Source organism: Euprymna scolopes, chromosome 15 (assembly GCF_053919585.1).
Source record: "Euprymna scolopes isolate OS-2025 chromosome 15, ASM5391958v1, whole genome shotgun sequence".
NCBI lineage: Eukaryota > Metazoa > Mollusca > Cephalopoda > Sepiida > Sepiolidae > Euprymna > Euprymna scolopes.
Window position 1 is genome coordinate 115,725,961 of NC_136496.1, and position 15,201 is coordinate 115,741,161.

General features: G+C 33.9%; 1 protein-coding gene across 2 annotated transcripts in view; it reads right to left on the reverse strand.

Moving 5' to 3' along the window:
• LOC145294078 (adhesion G protein-coupled receptor L1-like) overlaps positions 1 to 15,201 on the reverse strand; it is a 1,162,895-nt gene that overhangs the window by 561,113 nt on the left and 586,581 nt on the right. The window lies entirely within an intron of this gene.

A 15,201-nucleotide genomic window follows, 5' to 3' on the forward strand; every position in this document is an offset into this window, starting at 1 on the left:
CAATAGCCCTTATCCCTGAGTGGCCTTCGGGCCTTGATAAATGGTGACCCGCATGTAAAAAAAAAAATTGATATTTAGGGAAACATAAAGCATATCTCTCTTGGTTTATGAAAATCAAACTGAAAGTAACTCTCATAACTTTAAGGGTTGATAACTCTCATAGCTAAAATTAATATTCTTTCTTTCGGTTTTAAACGCCAATATTGTTAGCTATTAATAATTTAAAATATATTGAATAGGAAATTAAATTAAAAATACATTAAATACATCAATTTTAAATAATATTTCGAAGTACAAGTAAAACGATTCTTTTACAATGAACAATTGATAACATTGAACTAATTATTAAAATAGATTTCCTTTAATGCAGATTTCTTTTGATGGTATAGTATATATAGAAATCTATGGGGGATAAAAGTGTAAATAAATCCGTTTTCAATAGAAAAATTAGTCTGTACAACTGAATCTTTTGCATATATGAATTAAACTGTGTATCAACAAACAGACAGACAGGAATATGATTTTATTATAATAGATATGTCACCATTTCGCTGTGTCATTATTTTCTATTTCAGACGAAAATATCTTTAATTTGATTCGGAAATTGCTTTTCCATTTTGCCACAAAAATAAAACAAAATAAATCTTCAAATTTATTAAAACAAGATTGTTTTTTTTTACTTGAAACACTTTTTCCTCTAAAATTTAATACGGAAATTATTCAGTATTGGACGTGTTTGCTCAGACTGTACAAAAATACTAATGAGAAATTAGCTTAACGATGAATCATCCATCAATTTACAATATACTTGCCTAGAAGAGACGTATGTCTGTTGGTCAAGCTTCAGCTGGAAATTAATTTTCTACGATGAGTACGCCGACATCTCTAGACGGCTATATAACAATATAGCCTTTTATTTATTAGACAAGCGGTGTGGAGCGGCATTGACAGGTCCTAAAATACATTTAAATATGATATATTAATTCGTCCAAATTTTGTATATATTATTATAGTCGTGACTTTGAAAGTAAAAAAAAAAATATGTGTGTGCCATTAGCTAGAATAAAACCCGAAAGCAAAACTAGCGTGCAAAGCTGGTGACGTTACCACCGTACCAACCTGAAACGCATAGGAACTGATTAAACATAAACTATGATGAATGTACAAAATGTATAACGACTTTTTTGCAATTTTGACCCATTTCTATAAACCCTTAAAAACTTATAGAGACCTATAAAAGACCTGCCCATAAAAAATCCAATCATTTAAGGCCCCTAGCGCCGCTCTGCAACGTTTTGAAGTTTGAAATAAAACTAGTCGAAAAACGCGCACATTAAAACGAAAAATTCTTGGTATCTAGAATATTGTAAGATAGCGGTAAATACGAATGGCAGATTTTGCAGCTGATAGAGGCTTGGCCAAAAGAATACAAATATGGTAGGCACAATAAACTGAAAATATCTTCTTTTTAGTTTGTTTGTCATAACATAAGTATCTCATTAAATGGAGAATCATGTTGAAACCAATTTACTTGAGACCAGTAATGTTTGAGATTATCTCCAGATAAGTGTCTTTGAATATAAACTATCTAGCCGTTAACTCTAGTGGATGTCTTGAGGAGTAAGTTTTTGGGTGGTCGAATCGTGATCACTGACAAAGATTTCCGGTACAAATGGATCAGATTCCAAAGGAGATACAGAAGTGCTGACTTCTGGGGGATGATGCAGGCAGTTAAATTTCGGAGGACTGGCTGTCCGTTGAGCAGATGTTCAGGTTAAGGTAAAGCCACCCCTTGGGGCTCTTAGCTAAAGAGTTGTGATGATTTGACTTCGGTTTGGTCATGCAAAAAATTTTATTCTGTTATTCATTCCAGGAAAACAAGTACCATTTTAACATCCAACGAACAATAAACCTCCGTTAATTGTTTTGTTTTGTTTTTTTGTTTGGAGGAAATCCGTTGTTGCATAATTGACTGAATCTAACAACATATGTGGATAAACACAACGAGTAGGATGATCACGGCCTGTGCAGAGAATGCAAAGTTGTTCATGTAATACACTTGTTCATGTAATACACTTAGACAAATCTATGTTTGTTCGTTCGTTACTATCCTCTACTACGGTTTTCAAAGTTTGCATCGAACGATTCATTTAAAATGTTTCGTGATGCATCTGATGTCGTTGCTGTATCGAACGTGAAACGCTCTTATATCTTACAAATTAGAATCCAAGTGTATTATCTGTTCTGTCAAAAGATGTCATGATATGGTGGGGTCTGCGTTCGCGTTGGATGTCCATAGAATTAAAATCTAAAAGAAACTGCTAATACGTTTTTGAGATAGACCCCTTAGGCCAGATGTATAGTTAAACTACATTAAAAAGAATATTTAGATAACTATATTTCACTTTGAATAATGTGGTATACAAACATCGTGGGGTATGCATTCGCACCAGGCGTTCATAAAATACAAATATTTTACTCACTACAGCAATATGCAACAGATGAAGGATAAAATCGTGGAATTTCCACGGGTCCTGCTAGTCCATATATTAAAACACTAAGGCATTATATGTTCGCTTTCATTTCTATCATCTTCCACACATATTTACAAAAATGAGATCGTTTAATCAACAAAGATGACGATCGGTGATTAATATTGCTATGCGAAAAGCAACAAACTTTACCCATTTTGAATTGAATTGTTCCACAAGCACAATTGTTCATATTGTTGACTGAAATAGCACAGTTTTAAATAAGTACGCTTCAAAAAGTGATACTCGTTCAATCGATGTAATAATATTGATTTGACAATTAGTTTTTACGATGTTTTCATCTTTAAAAAATTGAATTGGTACAATTTTTACAAAAATGAAAAAAAGAATAACCAATTTATTTACAGAATATTGAACTGACATTTACAAATATTTTATACGGAAGACAAATAAGTAATTTATTCTTTAATAGGATTGACACTGACATTTATCTTTTTTTTTAAACTCTTTTCACCTTTAAAAGGGCATATTGCCACTTGGGCGAAAGGAGTTATTTAAGTTCGTGTCTAATAGGGAGCTGCGGGGAGTTTTGTATCGCGATATTTGTTCACATTACATATAAACAGTTATATGTTAGTACAGTAACGGAAGCAGGAAACACGAATGGAGTTCCCAAAGTCTATCAGTTCGGGAGAAGAAATTGTTAGAATAGATGGCTTTCTGGAATATAGGTGAAAGGGCGGAATTTTGCTGCTTTGTGAGAGTACGCACTTCTAAGGACGTACAGATGCGATGAATTCATCAGAGCACATTCCATGAAAGTACTTGTAAAACAGGCGCAAAGATGAAACATTTTGGCGGCGGGAAAGCGGTTGTAGTTGGTCTTTAATGCATGATAGGAGACACTCTTTTGGACTCTGTCTGGAAGTGAAAGACTATATATAGATTCATCAGCCACGATGTGATAAAACTATGCATGTGCGAATTGTTGCTTTGTAAAGGTATATCAGGGTGAAAAATCTCTTGCGGTTTTTAACTTTTAAATTCAGATGACCACATCTCGACTCAAACAAAAACTTATTGATCGAAATAAGCACCATCAGAATCAATAGACTTTTTTATGCGTAAAAATCTTGCGTTTTGGTTGTGATGAACTCGCTGAAGACCTTGATATCATTTAGGTTTTTGACTAATTTCTTACGCACAAAGCTGTCTGATGCTCGAAAAAAGAGGTAGTCAGTGAAAGAGAGGTCTGGAGAGTATAGCGGATGAGGCAGTGTTTCGTAGCCCAATTCGTTTAACTTTTTCAGGATCGATTTAGCAATGTGCAGTCGGGCATTGTCGTGGAATTGGGCCTTTCCTCTTGATTAATGCTAGATGTTGTCGAAGTTTTGATGAATTTCATCCATTTGTTAACAGTAATTATCCCTCGTAATAGTTTCGCTTGCATTAAAAAAAAACAAATGGATGAGACTGTTCGCAAACAACCAAGCAGTTAGCATTTCTTTTGGTGCACTTTTGGCTTCGCGAAGTGTCATTGAGCTTCGTCGGTGTCTAACCACCGAGCTGAGCGTCGCCGGTTGTCGTAAAGATCCCACCTTTCATCGCAAATCACAAGTCGGTCGAGAAACGGGTTGTCATTGTTGCGTAAAAAGGTAGAAATTACACATCACAACGGTTTTTTTTTTTTTTAGTTGTTAAAATCGTGAGGCACGAATTCATCAAGTTTTATTGTCTTTCCAATTCCCCTTGTGGTTAAAACTCATATGCATTACGTCTAATTCATAAGCAAGTTCACGAACCGTTGTGAATGGATTGGCTTCGACTCAGACACTTAATTTATAGTTGTCAACATCCAATAGCTGAATACTATATTCATCATCTTCAAGACTCATCGCCGCCACGAAATTTCTTAAACCACCACTGTGCTGTGCGTTCACTAGAGATTCATGGGCCAAACGCTTCGTTGATATCACGAGCTGTTTCATCAGCTTTTCGCCCTAGCTTGAATTGAAATAATAAAATTGTGTGAATTTGCGTTTTCCCCATCTTGCATTCAACGTTCTAAAAAGAAGACATTTTAAAACGATTGTAATTGAAACGATTAGATTTTGCGAAAACCGCATTTTGAAATATATAAAGTAAAAGTAGTATTATAACGGAAACTTATTTGAAAAAAAAAAAATCATTTGACATCAAATTTCAAAATACCTCATTTGAAATCAAATCTTAAAATACTTCATTTGAAATCAAATTTTAAAATACCGCAAACACTTTCTCAACAACTTAACAGGATACTCTCAGTGAGTAATATTTTAGCTAATTGCTAAAAATTAGTAAGAATGCTGCAATGAATTCACATTCATTGCAGCACTCTTAGCAATTTTTTAAATGTATTTGTTCCCATTCATGTTACCTGTGAATTTTGAGCCAAGGAGTTTGAAAGAAAGATTGTATTCATAGTAAATTATTCAGATCTATGTAGAAATAGAATTTTCACATAGTCTTGCTAGTATCCATTATTGTTCCACTTGTAGTCGAGAAGCTACTGTCATTTGATCAGGGAAACATGATTTTTTTGTCAATTTAACACCGTAATGTGATAAAAAGAAATACCAACTTTTCTCTGTCGCGTTTTGTTCTTGATCGTTGTCAGTAAAAACCTCCAAGCAAAAGAATGTCAAACACACAAGACTATTTTTCCCGTTCCAATAGATTAAGTGTTCATTCGAAAAAAAAAGAAAGAAAGGTTTGATCTGAGAGTATAAATTGTCGTGAGAATAATGGTTTCCCTTTGTTGTAAGCGAAATTGCTGTCAGACAGAAGGACATCGGCATCAGGGAATCCGATTCTTTGATTAGTGGAATCTGATCGGTTCTTACATCGTATAGCTTTTAAAAATGTTCTACAGATTTGATTCTTCAATATTTACGACGACAGAACAATGTTGAGAAATCATGTTGACAGAGAACAATGGATACATAACTAAAGGGCAATCGTCTATATATTTAGTTTCCTCGGTTCACTTACGACATATCAATCATTTTCAAGTTAATTAAGGGAGAATCAGATTATGTTAGTGTTAAGGACGCACCCCTCTCCTACTGCCTGGAATAATGAACTATTCCATAACGTCACTTCCGGGTAACGAGCACCAGTTTACCAAGTCACTCAGAGACGGACACACGGAGAGTACCGTCATCACCCACTAGTCCAGCGGTTGAGCAAAGACATTGCTCAATTTACCTTTTCATGTATTTTTATTAATACATATTTAACTTTTACTCTGTTCTTCCTCGTCAATTATTCAATACTAACATCACAGCAGTTGGTTTGGTTTCATTTACGGCACATCAACCATCGCTATCTTATTTAATAGCAAATAAAGTTTACATATAGACAGGATAATTATTTATATCCATAGAATACATTACTATAGAAAGACGTCACACTTTGAAACCATTACCGTTGGCATTAATAATATTTTTTTAACATAAACAACTCTTAACCAGCGCCGTCCAGTATCAATTTGGGAAGCCGAGACATACATATACATACAATGCATACATATACAATACAGATACATACAACACAGAGATAACAATGTAAAATTCAAATAAACATCTCAATATATCAACATACAGACACGTACAAATACATACACATGCATAGAACACATACCGATAAAACTGTAAAATTCAAACATTCAAACAAAAACCGTAAAAAGGAATAAGGTACGGCTGCTATTTTTAACAATAGAAATAGCAATCATTCTCAATTAAACAGATAGTATTATTTTTGTTATCTCCGGTAAAACTATTATATTTTACTTTAGTCGACCTTCTCAAAAACCAAAGGCTCCCTTTCCTGTGGCTAATACTTGATATTCGAGATACATAGATAGTAGAATATTCCATTACGGTTCTCCGTTACCTTTCAAACACTGAGTTACTAAAATATTTGAGAACAGAATTTTCCTCTTCTCAAATTGACCATTTAAATATGTTATAGTATATCGTTCTTGTGGTCTCTTAGTCTTACTAAATTCTAGAACAAGAATCCATCTAGTTTAGTGGAGTTACTAGAGATAACATCACTTGGAGAAGGTGCTTAATTCTTTGTAAAAACCAGTGTGGGTTAGTGTGGGGGAAAATAGAAACGGACATACACATGACCTACCTGTGAAGCGCCCACGTGTCTGCCTGTCATGCGCGTTGGACAGGAAAAAGAAAAAGCAAGATGGCGTCTGTGATATTTAACAGAAGCGGTCTCGTGTAATCTCGCGAGATTCACGTGGATGAATGTAATATAAAGCAGGTCGCTTGGAGGTGTGGGAAGAGTGATTTGGCTGTTCAAACGTTAAATAGGTAACGTTACAAGACAGACGATTACTCAGCGGATTGCGACGAGTGAAGGAGGTTCCAGTTCTACAGTTAGACATACCGAGATCTTAGTTGGGCTGCAAATACTATGTGATTTTTAATATTTAGTCAGTGTTTACTTGTAGGGAAAAATATCCTCACGTCAGGTTGTCGTGACAAACCTCTGTATACAGAGAAACTAAACACCCAAAGATAGTGTCTAGTAAGCATTCGAGTTCTTTCCAGTAGGCATTATTGCGCGCTAATATGAAAAAGTACTTCCCATTGTGCCTTTTGATTGACAGTTTTCTAAGCCTTATGACATCCGTGCCGGCTCATAATATATTGAACGCGAGTGTTTTGTTTATGAAACTATGACGAGAAGATTATCTTATATTTTATTATTTTTCTGTCCAACTGGATTTTCCATCGGAGTTTCTTTCTTCCAGATGAAATATCTTAACCGCGGCTAAGCAGTTTCATCTACCCACGGCATGATAATCCTCTGGGATTTAAGAGAGGGCTAACAGGTACATCTTGGCTAGAAAGCATTAAATTCTACAAGGCAAGGGCGTTCAGCTCCTTCAGGTAATATACATACCCGCATACACAAGAGCACATACAGCACCTCGTATTTCTAAATGGTCACCAATTTTAGTGCTTATAAGGTTCAAATTGCTTACCAAAGAAACGTGATTATGTCGTATAACAAATATGGGTATGTACTAAAAACGGGCTAGAAATCAAAAACGAATATACACCTCGCATAACAACTTCTTGTGGGATTTGAGGAATTCATAAGAGAAAATGATGTTTAAATGGAAGTCATTCCAGAGAAGGCATGAGGCCATTTTGAAATACATTCTGACCTAGAAACAGAAATTATTCCCGCTTTCTCCGAAACATCTCTCATGGAATGTTAGGACTAAAGGACAAAATAAATGAAAGCGAGAGTTATTAGGTTGACGCAAAAATAATGTTGTTTCTGGACGTTCAACTATATATATAAAAGCAACATTATTTTTGCACCAACATAATATGAGGCTGCCGAAATAAACTCAATATCGACTTTCTACTCTCTTTAAATTAAAACGTGCGGTCGAGTTAATAAGAAACCCTTGAGATTCAAACGAGAAATAAATGTGCTATCAATCTTTTCCCTTGCATCTTCGTAGTTTTTCATTCCTTGTTCATTTATTTCAACTAAAAAAACCGATGCGTTCCTCTAATCGATTAGTCTTGAAAATGTAGTGTTTTTGTTTTTTCGTTAATCTCATTAATAAACTATTACTTTTAGTAATCGCATATTAGTTATTATTTATTGAATATATATTTACTTAATAAAAAATTAAACCTTATACCATTTTATGGGGTTGAAAAGTAATTTTTAATTTTATTTAATGTTTATTTTTTCAATCAATATTTTCTATACGCTTCTCAGTAGCATTTTTATGGGAATTGTTTAAGACGAGGCATGAAGCCAGTTTATATGAGAACCTGAAAATACTCTTTTAAGGTCAATAACTATCTAATAGATAGATAAGATGGATAAATTCTGACCAAGCAAACAGCAATTCTTTCCCCTTTCTCAAAAATATTGTTCATTGAATGTGAAAAATAAAGAATATAAAAAAGGAAAGCAAGAGTTAGAAGCTGCCAAAAGTTAACACAAGGTCAAGTTTATACTTTCCTTAAAATATCTTCTTTTAATAATATTTTGATAACGAAAATTTTTTTAATATAACTAAATATAATTTATACGCATAAAAATTATACTGAATCTCACGTATTTCTGTAACGACTCCCTCCTAACTTAAACAGAATTTATTCGGAATTGTCATTAGCCGTTTGCGACGGTATCTTCAAGGCGTTGCAGCAAAATCGGACATTTTACCAAATGTAATCGAAACACTAAGTGCTGAGGAGATGCCGGACATCGCTATATCTTCCAGCAGTACTCCTGGACATAAGGCTAAAATGCCTCAGACGTATCTGTTCGACACTATTCATCATCACTAGTCGCCGAACTTGTGACCGCTCTCCTCACCAGAGTACAACTCCCCTAACTATTTATTCTGGGGCCTTATCGAGGCCAACTACTAAGCACGCTTACAATATGGTTTATTCTCTGAAGGCTGCCATCGTGAGGAGGGGGATTCGCCACAATAGAAAAAGGACATAAAGCAGCAACGAAATGGCGACTAAGATAATCATTTTCACTGGCGGCAGTTACATTGAAAAATAATTGTATATGTAACTTATTTCTTTTTTGTTTTTATACTAGCAAAGTTCCGATTTTGACTTTGGTTTTGAAAAATTATATGCACCATCTCTAGGTCGGAGACCCTCATCATGTCGGATTCAGTTATAATCGCTCCAGTGATGTGGGCTGTAGTAGAGTATACAAACATAGGCTATGACCTTGATCTTTCGCTTGAAAACTGGTGTGCACCATCCCTAGGTGTGGGACCATATTCATGCCAGGTTTAGTCACGATCGGTCCAGTGATGTCGGTTGTAGGAGAGTTGTACACACAGACACGAAAGCTACTACCACGTTCGTGTCTGTGTGAACTACAATTAAAAAAAAACATTTGATAAAAGAACATAACTATCCCCCTACCAATCTTAGAAAGGTCCTCGTTAACAACATAAAAATTATACAACATGAAAATAATATTAAAAAGTTAAAACTTCTGGAAGCGTCATATATTAGAATCTTTCAACGCACTATAAATGATATCGCATTCGAGAAAAGCAGTAACGTTCTAGAATGTCTGGCGCAGTTTGTATTGGACGGACCTTGTTTACGGTGTCCGCGAACTTGCTGATTTTAATACTTGAATTTTAATCGACTTTTCATCAACTCTATATATTTTAACTTATCGCCGTTTACTGTATATTTTAGTTTTCACTTTTAATTCTCATTTTCGCTTCTTCGGACTTTTACTTCAACACCTGATGATGATTCGTAGACGAATCGAAAGCGCTCATGACAGCAACAACTATGGAACTTTTATTAATATTTTTGATTTTGATACAAAAAAGATTATACGGAAAATCGAAAAATTGAAAAAAGATAATCATAAAGCAAAGTGTCTCCGTTGCATTTTATAATATTTGCTTATATATATATATATATATATATATATATATATATATATTATAGTAATTTTAATTGTTTAGTTTATAGTTTATATATATATTAGTAATTTTAATTGTTTAGTTTTGTCAAGTTTCAGATTTTGCTCCATCATTAAGTGGATGGCCACCTGTCGGAACGACGAGGATAATCTCATCCTAGATGGATGATCGTTGACACGCGCTGAATTGTGAAGCAAACGTTGCATAACTACTAACCACTCTTTTCAGAGTCGGCACTACTTGATTGAAGTGGCAATGAGAAATCCAGGAAGCATGGAAGCAAGGCCGAGATAAGCAGAGACCACATACAACACCTGGTATTTCCAAATGTTCATCTATTTTAGTCCTGACCAATCTCAACGATTTAGGTGATCTAACGAGAATCGGTGTATCCTGTATTAGGTGAATCAAGCTAAACTTTGGATAATACTGCGACGCAACATTATTCATATAGAATAAGATGTGGAACTAAGGTACACAATCGTGGAGCATTTTACATGATACATAGATTTCTACAGATATCAATATTAAATTCAATATTCACAACTAATCATAAATATCTGGCTGTTATTATTCAGAACAGTTCTGCATGTACACGTAGTCTGTGGTGAGACCGTCGAAAACCTTTCGGAAAATCAAAATAAATCAAAAGGACGTTTAATGACCATCACCGACCCGTCTCGTTCGGCTAGAGGCATAATGCATGATCCATTCTAATGACTCAATACCGATACCCTTATATGCCCATTACAATTGGATTCTTCATGGAGAAGAAAAAAATGGCTGCAGATAATTAGAAAGGAGAAACTGTTACCTTTAGCCAAAAAAAAAAATCTCAATGCTTCTCAGCCAAACAAAGATATGCATATAAAAAAATGAACAAACAAAAACAAATAAAAAAAATGAACAAACAAAAACAAATCTCGCATAACTTCTCGTGGGATCTAAGCAGAGCATAGGAGAAAATGATAATTAGTATTGAACTGAACGGTGGTAGCCATCTTGATTTATTCATTCACAGATTTGGCGCGCTTCGGTTGTTTTGTTTGGTCTTTCGGGCCGGGGGATGTCATACTTGAATTGAAAATAGAGTTTAATAAAATTTCAATTCAAGGAATTTTGCTTCGTTATATCAACACTCAAATTAGTTTCCCCTTTGACATTTTTGTCGCTTAGTTTTTCTCCATATTTTATTTTCGTCTACTCTGATGTCCTTCTCTTCCTCCTGTTCATTTATTCATTTAGAATTGTTTTTTTCATTCGAACTTTTATTCAAATTTTTTTAACTTCGTCACGTGTACACTTATTATCGCCTTTCTTTCACATTCAAGGAATGTTTTGCCTTTCTTCTCATTTGTATAATTTGGAAGTCGACACTATACTCTAAGTAGTACTATAAATGGACACTTGATATATGATTCCATAAAATAAAAGTTGTATTCTTATTGAACAAGCAGAACCTGTGGAAATTCCACAGCGGCAGCTTTCATATGTAATATACTGTTGCTGGAAATTCTGTGGACGTCCAGCGATGTTATTGCAACTCTATTGTTAAAATTGTAAAATTTGTTTCTTTCGAACAGAGAACTGATGACGCTAAAAGCATACAAAAACGGAAGTAATTGTCTATTTTTTTTTGTCAATATTAATTATTTCTAATGAAAGATACTTTTATAGAATTAAAAGATATTTAACTTAGTCTGAGTATTTTTTAAATTAGCATTTCAGCCCGGCGTTGCCAGAGTGTTTGGAGGTGTGTTGAGCAAAAAAGTGGTAGTTGGAAGGCAGCAACATGAAGGAGGAAAAAAACTGGAAAAAAACTGACGTCTTTGCTGTTACGATCACCGCCAAACCGGAAGTGACGTAGGTTTAAATTAAGGATAGACAATCGAAAAGAGGGCCTGACTTTCGGAAATATTGGTGAAAAAAGCGACTCCTCCCTGAAGAAAAGTGCCCAGTTGAAGGTGAAGAAATTCATGTTTCGGTATTTGTCGTCTGAAGGGTCGAGCTTCAAAACGATACTGATCTTGTGAAAATTCATCGCCTCTGTCGAAAGTTTTAGGTAGACATGCATACATGCATACCTATATATATATTGGTACCTCAAATTTTCGACCCAAACCGATTAAAGAGCTTGTCATATCTCTGAATACCCTTTATGAACAATTTCAAATGTCTAGACCTGAAATTGTCTGAATAATTTGGTAGAGACCGCAGAGGTCAATTTTTTTTTAAACTTTGACCCCTATTATGACCCGTTAACATATGTTTTGGGGTCAAATCAAGTTATTAAGTTAGATCCATGTCCAAGGAACCTATATCTAAAATTTTAATTCTTTATACCCAAAATTGGCGCAGGTGTTTGGTAGAGTTCTCAAAGGTCAAATCGTTGAACTTTGACCCCTTAACAGCCAAATTTCTGGCCGAAAACGGATTAGAAAGACTTTTCCCAAATCTCAGTACCTTGTACATCAAATTTCGAGTCTGCAGACTGAAAATTGATAGAGCTATTTCGTAGGGAAATGTAGGCACACACACACACTTTCACGCTTATAGATATATAGATAAACTATGACACACGTATCTACGTTAAAAGCACTAATAGATTATTAAATATTTCATAACCGTTTTACATCACAATTTTAAGAACAAGTTTTCCATGAGAAATCGTGTCAAGCAGATCATAACTACAGGACAATAAGGTTTCACTAATAAAACAAATATAAATTAAAAAATAAAACACGTTTTATTCAAAAAATACAGCGCAAAAGAGACATTTTTTATTATATTGCGTCTTCAGTGATCGGTAAATCTTATTAAAGCGGAGTAGAGAAAGTGAAAACTTACTACAAACATTAAATTAGCGTATCTATATACTAATAATTTAATGTTCCTTGTGTGTTACCACCTTCTATCCCCCTTTTAAATAAATAGGATCTCCTGATCGAATTACTTATAATCTTGAAACTGTGACACACTACGTACGTACGTTAGTCCTGTGTTAGTCGCATGGTGTGTCTTGTCACACCAGTTATACTTAACTGCCCATAATTCCTAGTTGGCAACATTTCTTTTCCTCCCTCCCCGTACTCTCCGGACTCAGTGAGGGTATAGCACACATGGTCTGGCACAGTGTTATCTCAGTTTTCCTTGGAGGTGAATCAGATTGAAAGGTAATGTTTATGTAATGAACTCCTTCATTTTTCTTGCTATTTCAATTTACGGAAAAAAAAATTTTGTTCATCAGAGATATTAAAAATATAACACAAACTGGTGTATTTTGTGGATAGTTTTGAATAAATATGATTTAAATCTAAAACTAAAAAAATACTTTCTTTTTTAGTTTTTTTCTTAGTTTTAGAATTTAGTTTATTGTATTATTTCATATTAATATCAACAAGATACAAGTGATCCAAATTGTTCAACAGGGAGTAGGATAACTATATTTTACAAAATAATAATATAAACATTTTTGTATTGGAGTGTACAAACATCCTATGGGACTAACCATGTTTGAAACACCCATGTGATTAACGCAGGGCAAAGCGTACTACTGTATTAATATACAGATGCTCAATTCGCTTTATTAGTTGTTTGTGTTTGTCATACCATCCATCCGAGCATTAATTCTTTCTTCTAGGGACAGGAGTAATGTTATATCTTGTGATGAGACCATCCTCCCAGGCATTATTTCCTTTTTGATGACATGGGGGGGGATAGTGTATAACATAGTCACTCTTCATATATACTAGCAAAAACGTTTGAGTTAAATTAATATATTTTCTTAACATTTGAATCATTTCATTCGTTTTATATATAACATTTAAACAATATCCTTCGTTTTTCTTTAGATTTCAATATTTTCATCGCATTTTTAAGTTAATTTTTCATTTCCCATTAACTACCTTCAGACTCATCCATTTAAGGATTTAATTTACTACTTTTATTATTTTATTTTTGTTTGGTTTTATTTGTGGTCGTTTCTTGCTTTTACTCTTCCTCCTCATCGTTAGCAGTTTTTCATCCTTCAACTCCTTCCATCTTTTTACCTTTTCTTTCTGCTACATCGCCATTTTTCTCCGTTCTCTCATTTTCTTGTACAGTAAAAAGGAATAAGCAAATAAGCAGAAAATTGAAAGAAGAATAAATTAGAAACATGCAGAAATGCGTTTTGTCCAGGAAGCAGGCGGCCATTTTGAATATTGCATGGACTTTTTGTGTCGTCGGACGCCATTGATATAATTTGCAAACACACGTTAGTGCGCATGCGCGAACAAAACGCCTCTAGTTAGTTTGACTGCCATATAATTTAGAAAGTATTTAGTTTCGAAATAAAGACATCCATAATACTACGCTTTCAAAGACCAGGATTTGAAATTTAAAAATACAGATAGAATTATGTATCTTATATAAATTGGTCAACATATTTTACAGAGCTGTAATCTCACAAAGAACAAACTATTTTATACTATTGTAAAAACCTTCTTCAGAATGAGGGAAGAAATATGCTTCTCTTGTGTTCACATTCGCTATTTGTATTACTATAATAAAATATTTATATAAAGACGTGGAATTACGTCATTTTTTATACATAAATGATTGCCTCGAGAAAATAACGCCCACCGGTATTTTTTTTATTATAGAGTGAAAGAGGTTTTTCTAAATTAATTTTCAACGAGATGAATTTAATATCGTTATCATTGATATATTAATTAACTTATCCGTACGTCCAGGGTCACAAAAATATCATCATCGCAAACATTAATAAATACGAAACGAATTACCTTCTTTGTAGTCGCTCTTTATCAGTTAAAAATCATTAAAACTATTTTCTAATCCAAAATAAAAAAAAAACATAGCTGTCTGATTATAGTTCCAAATTGGCTATTTTATTTTATAATTAAAAATGTCATGTTGAGAAGAGGCTGTAAGTTTGTTTTTTTTTATTATAGTATTTTTTAATTAAAAACATGTGCAAGTGAATTGACACCTTTTTCTTTATAATTTATGTAAAAGATATTCAGAAAAAATGTGTTGTGTGTTGAATCTTCATTGGAAAAAAATGTAAAATTTTCAAATCAATTCTTTTTTGTTTTAAAAGGTTTTAAAAAATTGCTAAAAATCGTTTTAAATTCGTTGTCATTTGATTTCCACGGTCCTGCTAGTTCTTACTATTGTGTTTCACCGTTCTCCTAACCACTTCAA